Here is a 10,341-nt window from a genome sequence, read left to right as displayed (position 1 = left end):
TAGCAAATATTAGCACCATCCTAGGTACATATAAAGAAGTAACATGATATCATTCATTTGAAAGCAAAACTTAAAAAAAATGAAAGCAAAACTTTTGTTTTGTTTTTAAAGATTTATTTATTTATTTATTCATGAGAGACAGAGAGAGAGAGAGAGGCAGAGACACAGGCAGAGGGAGAAAACTCGATCCCAGGTCTCCAGGATCAGGCCCTGGGCCAAAGGCAGGCACTAAACCACTGAGCCACCTGGGCTGCCCCAAAACTTTTGGTTTTAAAAACACTTGAAAACTAGCTATTTAATTACAGTGACATCAAACAGTCGAGACTTAGGATTTAGACAAAGTCAGAAACCCTCACATTCCATCTTTCTTGAGAACAAATTCTTTAATAATTTATTTTTTAGAGTAGTAAGTGTTAACATTTATTTATCACCCAGAGAGCTTAAGATTCTTTCTCAAGGTCACACAGGTATTGAGTGTTAAAGCCAAGCTCCTTAGATTCTAATGTGCATATCCATAGACATTTGCATTGCCTTCCTTAACTTCCCTGTTCCCTTTTCAACTATCATGACTTCCCCTTGACGTTTCTGCATATCATTTTAATGGAGTCTGCAATTGAGACTGGACATTGAGGAGCACAAGGCTTTATCTGAAAATTTGTCTTCAGAGGCACCTGGGTGCCTCAGTCAGTTAAGTGTCTGACTCATGATTTCCACTCAGGTCATGATCTTCAGGTTGTAGGACTGAGCCCCATGACCAACTTTTCACTCAGTGGGAAGCCTATTTGTCCCCCTCTGTCCTTCTCCCTGTTCACACACACATACTCTCTCTCTCAAATAAATAAATATATAAATCTTTTTTAGAAAATTGCGCTCAAACTTTGAGCAACTGTGGCCTTGTCTTTCCTATGCTTGCTTACACAGACTCCTAGGAACTCAGGATTGTTATAAAGGATGCTGTATATTGCTATCCAGAATAGATATAAGCCTGCAGAAGATTTTTGGAATTGGAAAACTCAAAGGCAGACTTACTTTAAAGTATAAAGTGTGATGCAATTAATAAAAGTACCAGAAAAACATCAGGATCACATTTTCCTGAAACCTGAGTCATAGGTGAGAAGAGTCACATTGGTTGAGAACCAGATGCACTGAGGTTCTAGTGACCAAATGAGTCTTCTCGACATTTCAAGAAGATCAAGGAGGTGAAAATATTAGCAGCTTGTTGATATACCAGCAGTTTCCTCAGAATGACCTCTCACCTACACAGAGTATTTTTTAAACAAGAAGAACTGGGCTTGAGTCCTGTCTTAGTCACCAGTTGGCTCTGGGACTTGGTAGGTCTAGCATTTCCTTCCCCTGGACTCTATATACTAGGCTTTACTAATGACTCTAGTGGGTTTTTTCCAACTCTTAACTTCTAGGATCTGAAATAGAAGGAATTTCTAGTGGACCCATATGCACAAGAATTATTTAATCCAGAAAGTAGAGAAAGTCTCCAGATACCATAGGTCTTCATCTTTCATCAATTTCTGTAGTCAATAACAGGGTACTGGTCCAAGACTATAGCATGTTTGATGCTTTTATCAGGAAATAAAGGGAAAGGAACAGCCCCACTTCAAAAAGTCTATAACTATGATTCAAGAATCAGGGCAACAAGAAGGGGAATTGCGAGTTAGAATAACCCGAAAGCTGTCTCAAGCTTCATTGGCCAGATTCTTCTGCCTTCAAGGTAAGTGGAGAGTAACTGTGTTCATTGGGATAATTCCATAAGGGATTCTTTTAGTCAACCACATGGGGGAATCAGTAACATAAATCAGTAATCTTTGGGCAGGATTGAGCTTTGTGAAGGGAGGAATCAGCTGGAAGAAGTTGAGAAAGGTGGAAGAAAAAGGAACAAGAGCAGCCAGTGGCAACCTCTACTGACTGTCTTATGGAAGTGTCCTTTTCTTTGAATAAGCAGCCAACTCATGATGATGTTTCTCTCCCCACCCCTTTTAGTAATTTATGATTTACATGATTGGTTCTAATTAATCTTCTGAATTGGTTTTGCCTAGATGGGCTTTTGTGTGTGTGTGTGTGTGTGTGTGTGTGTGTGTGTGTTTTAATAGAGCTGCTTTTTTTTTTTTTTTTACTATTTTATCATTGCCATTTTATGGAGTGATCTTTTAGCTTATTTTGTTTCATTTATTCTATTTCTCTTTTGCTTTCACTCTTAAAAGTGGAACAAGAAGTGACAGAATGATGGAGGTGATTATGAGAATTGTTTATGCCCCAAAGAGGAGAACGAATGTCTCCATTCTGGTTAGTTCTGCATAACCTCTGGGATCACAGTATGATGCTAAATTCAGCTTGTTAGGACATGCTAGCAGCTCTGTATTATATAACAGATTTTAGAAGGGTTTGGAGAAAAGGGAATCATTGTGCACTGTCAGTTGGAATGTAAACTGGTGCAGCCACTATGGAAACCAGTATGGGGTTTCCTCAAAAATTTAAGACAGTACTACCATACAATCCAGCAATCCCAATTCTGGGCATATATTCAAAGGAAATGAAAGGAGGATCTGAAAGAGATATCTGTACTTCCACTTTATTTATAGCATTATTCACAATACCCAAGACATAGACCCAACCTAAATGTGAATTATACAGAAAAATAAATATTATTCAGCCTCAAAAAAGAAGGAAATTCTGCCATTTGTGACAACATGGATGAACCTGGAAGACACTATGCTAAGTGAAATAAGCCAGACAAAGATAAATATGGCATGACCACACTTACATGTGGAATCTAAAATAGTCAGACTCATAAAAACAGAGCAAAGTGGTGATCACCAGGGGTTCAGTGGAAGGGGAAATGGAGAGGTGTTAGTCAAAGGACAAAAATTTATTTATGCAAGAAGAATAAATTCTAGCAATCTGATGTATAACACTGAGACTGTAGTTAACAATACTGTAGTGTGGGGCACTTGGGTGGCTCAGCAGTAGGGCATCTGCCTTCGTTTCAGCTCGTGATCCCAGGAATTCCACATCAGGTTCCTTGCATGGGGCCTGCTTCTCCCTCTGCCTTTGTCTCTGCCTCTTTCCATGTATCTCTCTTGAATAAATAAATAAAACCTTAAAAAAATACTGTAGTATATACTTGGAATTTTTTAAGAGGATGACTTTAAGTGTTCTCACTACCAAACAAAGGGGGAAAAAAAGAAGAGAAATAGTAGCTATAGGAAATGGTGGGTATGTTAATTAGCTTGATTGTGGTGAACATTTTACAATATGTATGTACATCAAAACATTGTTATACACATTAAATATATACAATTTCCATTTCTTAATTATATCTCAATAAAGCTGATCTCTACAAAACAAAATATAGAAATAGGGAAGGTGGCAGAGTATAATGAAAGAGGAAGTAAACAGGAGAAGAGGAACACCTGGGTGGTTCAGTCAGCTGAATGCCCGACTCTTGATTTCGGCTCATGTCATAATCTCAGGGTCCTGAGATAGAGCTCAGTATTGGCTCCATGCTCAGTGGGGAGTCTGCTTGAGATTCTTTCTCTCCTTCACCCTCTGCCCCTACCCCACTCTAAAAATAAATCTTTTTTAAAATTTTGTTTTATTGAAATTCAATTAATTAACATATAGAATATTATTAGTTTGGGAGGTAGAGTTCAGTGATTCATCAGTTGCATAAACACCTGGTGCTCATTACTTCAAGTGCCCTTCTCAATGCCCATCACCCAGTTTCCCCATCCCCTCACCCCTCCTGACTCTGGTAACCCTCCGTTTGTTTCCTAGAGTTAAGAGTCTTTTATGGTTTGTCTTCCTTTCTGATTTTGTCTTATTTTATTTTCCCTTTCTTTCCCTTATGATCCTCTATTTTGTTTTTTAAATTCCACATATAAGTAAATAAATGTCTTTTTTAGAAAAAGCGAGAAGAGAAGGAGAAGGAGGAGAGGAAAAAAGGAAGAAAGGAGAAACTAATACACCAGGAACTCAGAAGAACCCCTGGCCTAAGCTTACCCAAAGCAGTTTGAGGGTAGGGAATATACGTAGAACAATACTCTCATCTTGTTCAGAATTCCTAAAAGGGAACTTGTTACTGAAAAACTAAATTCTCTGGCACAAATTTAAGAAAAGGAATAATAGCTATAATATTGAGGAAACAACTTAGAGTAAGGAACAGATTCTAAGATCAGACTTCCTAGGTTTATAGTCCCCAAACCACTCTTTCTTTCATCACTTACTAGTTATGTGACCTTGAGTAAAATATTAAACATATGTAAGTCTCAATTGCTTTACCTTTAAAGCAAGAGTAAGAGGTTTACTTATCACACTGGGTTCTGAGTATTGGATGAGATGTTATATGTAAGCTGTAGATTGTCCAATACAAATTGATCAGTAAATGTTAGCTCTGATTACTCATCATTAGTCAAGCATCTACGATGTGTTCTGAGCTTTCTTATAACTAATCCTTACAGAATGCCTAAAATTTATTCTCCCCTTAGATTGAATGCCATCTTTTCACCAGGATCATGCAATAAATAAACAGAGTTGTCTGATTACAAAGCCTGCATGCCTTATGCTACATCACTATTCCTAAAATAAGATCCTACTGAAAAAAGCAATTCAGAAAAAAGATAACAAAAGCATGATGATGTAACAAAACCTGTATGCTGAGACAAAATAGATTAACACGAATTTCAAGTAGTCAGGTTTTCATGGCTGATTTTGTTTTCTATTTCAACTAAATTTTGAAAGTGAATAAATGATTTGCATAGTTGTTCTCCATTCAGCTTACTGCATATAGCAAGCGGTTATAATATTCTTTTTTTAAGTTATCATGAGTCAGGAAAAATAAAAAAATAATGAGAATGTACATAAGTCAAATAGAGAGATCTGGAGGAAAATATCTAGATATGGAAAATAAAAACTTTTTCTTTAGGTCAAACAAAACTTCAAAGTCATGGAATTCAAGAAGAAAAAATAAGATATAATTATCAAACATTTCAGAGATAAGATTTTTTTTAATCCACAGAAAAGTAAGACATTCACTTTAAGAAGATGCTCAGAATTGGAGAAAACAGCCACACTTCCTGGTGACTGTACAACAATGAATTCCAAATGGCAATATATTTGCTATTGAGCTCTAGACTGCATTAGATGCTCACTGAAAGAGTTTGTTATAATTAATGTCACTGCACTGAATGTCAAAGGAATTAATAATGATTAGCCTCTGATTATAAAGAGCTGCCTATCATGATTATTATGTTAACATTCAAAAAACAACTTGCTTTATTAAAGCATTTGTTTTTAAATTGTCAACAACAGTCTGTAAATCAATGAGTTGCATTTTTCAGGATCAGGGATCCCATATATGTCGCTGGTTTTCTTGCAGGAGCTGTGTTCCATAATTATGTTATTCAGGCAGATGATCAATTGGAAAAGAAAGGAAAACCAAATTTCCTTATATAAGATCTTGATATTGCCCATTACCCTGTGTGGGATTATGTCTAGACTTACGGGAATAAATTGGAAACCATTTTGGTATTCGAAATGTACAGTGTATCATTAGCTATGGTCTAATCTGGATTAAAGGACATAAAAATTTACTTTAAAAAATTGACCAGTTGCCCTTTGTTAAGTGGCATAATATTTGAGCAAATTTACTAAACAGGTATCTATGAATATTAACTGAAGTTGCTATGAAGTCTGAGTATCACCCTTCTCTTTATCAACTTGAAAATTTTAAAATAGTTGAAATCAGTAAGCAAAATGCCTTATGAAATAGTTGAATTTTTGAAAATGTAAAATTATCATTGATATTATGAACCTGGACACCTGAACATACAAATAAAAACTGATTTCAGGAGGACAATGGTATATTTATGCCAGAGGAACAGTGGAGAACATTGAATGATTATCAAACTCCAGAGAACAAAAATCTCCAGGGTTTAAGGAAGATAATTAGGTTTAGACAATGTGTGAAAAGGAGAAAAGCATTCTTTTCGCATATGCATGCAGTCAGCTGGCCATCAAAAGATAATTTACTTCCTTCTTTCAACACAAGCTGATGCATGTGAAATGCACATCATCTTTTGCCTGTACTGTAAACCTTTCGGTCTTTGTCAAGTTCTTAAGACAGAAATAATGGAATCAGAACTTTGAAGCTTCAGTACAATATGATTTGAGATATGGAAAGCAGACAAACTACCAAAGTATGGCTCACTTGAGCTAGCCATGAAAAGAACTTTTAATACAATAAACATTAGTAGAATATTCTATACCTGCCATGAAAAAAAAACACAGAATCTTTGTTATTTCTTCTTTTCTCGTTTAAAAAGTCCTTTAAAAAAAAGATGCTGTCTTGACCTATAGTGACATATAACCCATAAAACTTTCATTTAAACATCAATGGGAATCTGTCAAAGAATGATAGTAAAACCAGGCAAACAAAACCTATATTTTGAAGGAAAAATCAATCATGACACTTCTAGCTACTCTTAAAGAAACATTGCTCTTCCGTGTTGCCATTCCTTTGCTAGTATTATCACTGATTTCTAGAATGTCTGGAATTCTGGACTAAAATTTCAATTTCTGGATTTTCCTTTCTTCTTTTCCTGAAGCCCAATTTCAAATGTTTCCTGCTCAGATTTATCATAAATTTTATTATTATAAATTATTATTATGTATAAATTTATTATTATAAGTTATTATAAATATTCCTAGTCTCTCCTCAATGAGGCTTCTGCATTCAGACAAATTCCACACTTACCATACTAGATTAGAATTATTTGTTTATGTTTCTGTATCACTTCACTTGCGTCAGATTGGACGCTGTGATCACAATTGCATTTCAGTATCTCAGACATGCTAGGCTGAAGCCCCTGTTCCCTGAATGAAATGATTTCTCAAATTTGGAGTAGTTTAATAGTCATTCAACTACTTTAATGAGGAGTCTGCCCTAAAAATGGCTGATTTTAGATTTTAAAATATACTTTATTATTTTAGGGTCATAAAATACTCTCAAACATCTTGGTCTCAAAAACCTTTGTAGTCTTCAAACTAACTAAAGACCCCAAACGTCCCTATTTATGTGGGCTATGTCTATCAATATTTGCCATATTGGAAATTAAAAATGAGAAATTGTTTAAAGATGAACAATACACCTTGCATGATGTATTGCAGTGATGATGTCATCACAGATCACACAGCTTCCAGGAAACTCCACTGTTCACTCATGAAGGAATGAGAGTGAGTGAAACAAACACCTTAAATTTATTGTGAAAATAATTTGGCTTCATGGACCATCATAAAAGGGTTTTAGGAAACCCTCAAGGTCCCTAGACCATGCTTTGAGAAATCGCTGCAATAGGCTAATAAAACCAATAGGTAATAACTAATATTTTCATACCATTTTACAGTTTCACAATACTTTTTGTATCATCCCATGTGGGGGTCATAGCAATTCAGGAAAGGCATATAACAAACTGGCAAATCAAAGATTGGGCAAGACAGCTCACCTAAGAACACACTACAAAGATCAGAACCACACTTTAAAAGGAAGGTTTCTGATTTCAAATCCTTTATCCTTCATATAATACTAAACAGTGCCTTTCATCATGCAGAAATCCTTAGGATGTTAATGAGTAGGGTGTTCTTTTTTAATTTACTAAATTTATTTTTAGTTTTACTTATTTTGTTCTTTGGATTATAACTCAATACTGTATGTATGTATGTATGTATGTATAGCATTTTCTTACTTTTTTGGCATTGTACTCCATGCTTATCCTGTGTTTTCTGTGCCATCCCCACTAATATCAGCCACTTCTTCAAGGAGCTCTGACTTCTCTGATTAGAGTATGGTGTTTAGAAATCAAGACCCAGGTGCTGAATGTGCTTGTTTCTATTGAGCTAGCACTGTTTCTAGGCCTCCTCAGTAGACAGACCTAAGAAACACACACACACACACACACACACACACACACACACTAATCCATGTATCCACACATAGCTATATCTATCCATCTTTCTATATTTATCTATAAATATGGATTTATACTGACATTTCTTTTTTCTTTCTTCTTTCTTTCCTTTTTTTAAATTTTTTTTAGAGAAAGAGAAAGTGGAGGAGGAGGAGCAGAGGGAAAGAAAGAATCTTAAGTAGGCTCCTTGCTGGGAGCCCAACTCAGTCTCACAACCATGACCTGAGCCAAAATCAAGAGTCAGATGCTTAACTGACTGAGCCACCCAAACACCCCTATACTGACATTTCTGACTGCTACCCAGTGCCAAAGGGATTATTCTGGCCTTCTCCTCTTACTCCTTTGTAAGTTCTCTAACAGTAAGAAACCTGTTGAGTCTGTATTTTTAACCATACGATATATCTTTCCAATTTACATAGGTGTGTTCTAAAAATTGGAATCTGGGGTGCATTTTCCCATGGACAATAACAATTGTGGACATGGAACTCTATTTTATGTTGGAGATGGGTCCCCAGGCTCGCCTAGAGAAACCTAATAAGCTCTGGTACAGGATTGAGGACTCTCTGTTCATAGCTCAATTTACAGTGTGCTATCATACTTCAGTGAGTGCTATCCCCATTAATACTATTAATTACTACCACATCGTACTATTGAATAAAACTTATCATTTCAGGGATCCCTGGGTGGCGCAGCGGTTTAGCGCCTGCCTTTGGCCCAGGGCGCGATCCTGGAGACCTGGGATCGAATCCCACGTCGGGCTCCCGGTGCATGGAGCCTGCTTCTCCCTCTGCCTGTGTCTCTGCCTCTCTCTCTCTCTCTCTCTCTCTCTCTCTCTCTCTCTCTCTCTGTGTGACTATCATAAATAATAAATAAAAATTAAAAAAAACTTATCATTTCAGAAAGTGCTTGCACATATACCATCTCGTCTAATCCTCATAAAAACCTCAAGAGCTTTGTAATTTCTACTATGTTAGAAACAGGAAACATGAGAATCAGAGTAAAAGATTAATTCTTAATCAGAGAAAATATTATATCTGTTTGCTATATATTCTACTAAGTTAACTGATACTTAACATCATTTGTGTGCAAAATTAGCAGACAATGATGCAGTAGCACTTTAGAACAGTACTACTCAGTGTACTCATCAGTCCAGCAGCAATATCTCCTGAGCACCTGTTGGAAATGCAACTATTTGGATTTCACTCTTGGCCTATTGAATCAAAATGGCTAGATTTGGGACCAGGAATCCACATTTTAGCAAATTTTCTAGGCAACTTTGATGCTCACTAAAGCTTGAGAACCATTTGCTTTATATTTAGATAAACTTGCTAGGGGCTAGAAATCAAGATTCATTAGAATAGGACTTAAGCTGGGCTTTCTTCAAGTCAGGGAGGGTTTTCTCATATTCTATTAGGTATTTGGTTAGGTCATTCTTGACATATTTAAGATTATTTCAGACATTTTTAAGGATTTTAGAAAGCAAGCACAAATTAAGTGTTCCTTTCCAGGCAGGCCTGCTTGGTAGAAAGAGGATTGAAAACACTCCTGGTGGGCTGATAAATGTGTGATTCCTATTTACAAGGCTGGTCTATATTATCTTCGCTTTTCTAAAAGAAAAAAATCATTTTTATTGTTATCTATAATCATCCTGAAAAATGAGTCATGGATCTGAAAAAGAGTATTCCTGGATCTGAAGCTTAAGAGAAGGAAGATCCTGGTAGTCAATGGAGCTCATCCTATGCAATATCTAAATGCCCTCATTAGTATTCCCCAAACCCAATGAGCAGCACTTCCGAACACAGACTTTAAATCAAAAGCTTTGCTCAAAATTCTCATCTCTTTGCAAATCACAATGAATATCAATGATGAAAAAAATTACAGCATAGAAGATTGCAAATGGGTCTCAGAAATCATCTGGTCCAACTCTGTCACTTTACAAATGAGGAGCCTGAGATATAGAGAGATTCATTCATTTGTCCATGGTCATACAGAATCAGTGGCCATGCTAGGACCAGACTATGGCTTTCCTGCTTTCTGGGGCTGCTGTGGATATTTAAATCAGATCCTAAAACAGAATTTTCCTCAAGTGTCTCATCTAGCTTATCACTCACAACATAGCAATATTCTTAAAAGAAAGGCTTTCTTAGATGCCTTCACATCATAGCTAGGCTGCTTGGAAAATAATGTAAGATAATACAGATGACAGGAAAGCCAGAGACCCTAGAGGATTCACATACACGGAACAAGCTGGAAATAGCACAGAAAGCTGGTGTTCGTGAATATACTGAATCATTTTGCCGTAGTTCAACTCATTTTAGGTGAGTATACATATAAACATAGTTGGTTTAAGTTTTCATGGTCAAGT

The sequence above is a fragment of the Canis lupus genome, chromosome 9 (genome assembly GCF_011100685.1).
Source record: "Canis lupus familiaris isolate Mischka breed German Shepherd chromosome 9, alternate assembly UU_Cfam_GSD_1.0, whole genome shotgun sequence".
Lineage (NCBI taxonomy): Eukaryota > Metazoa > Chordata > Mammalia > Carnivora > Canidae > Canis > Canis lupus.
The sequence above is the reverse complement of the archived record's forward strand: the minus strand, read 5'-3'. Positions refer to the sequence as shown.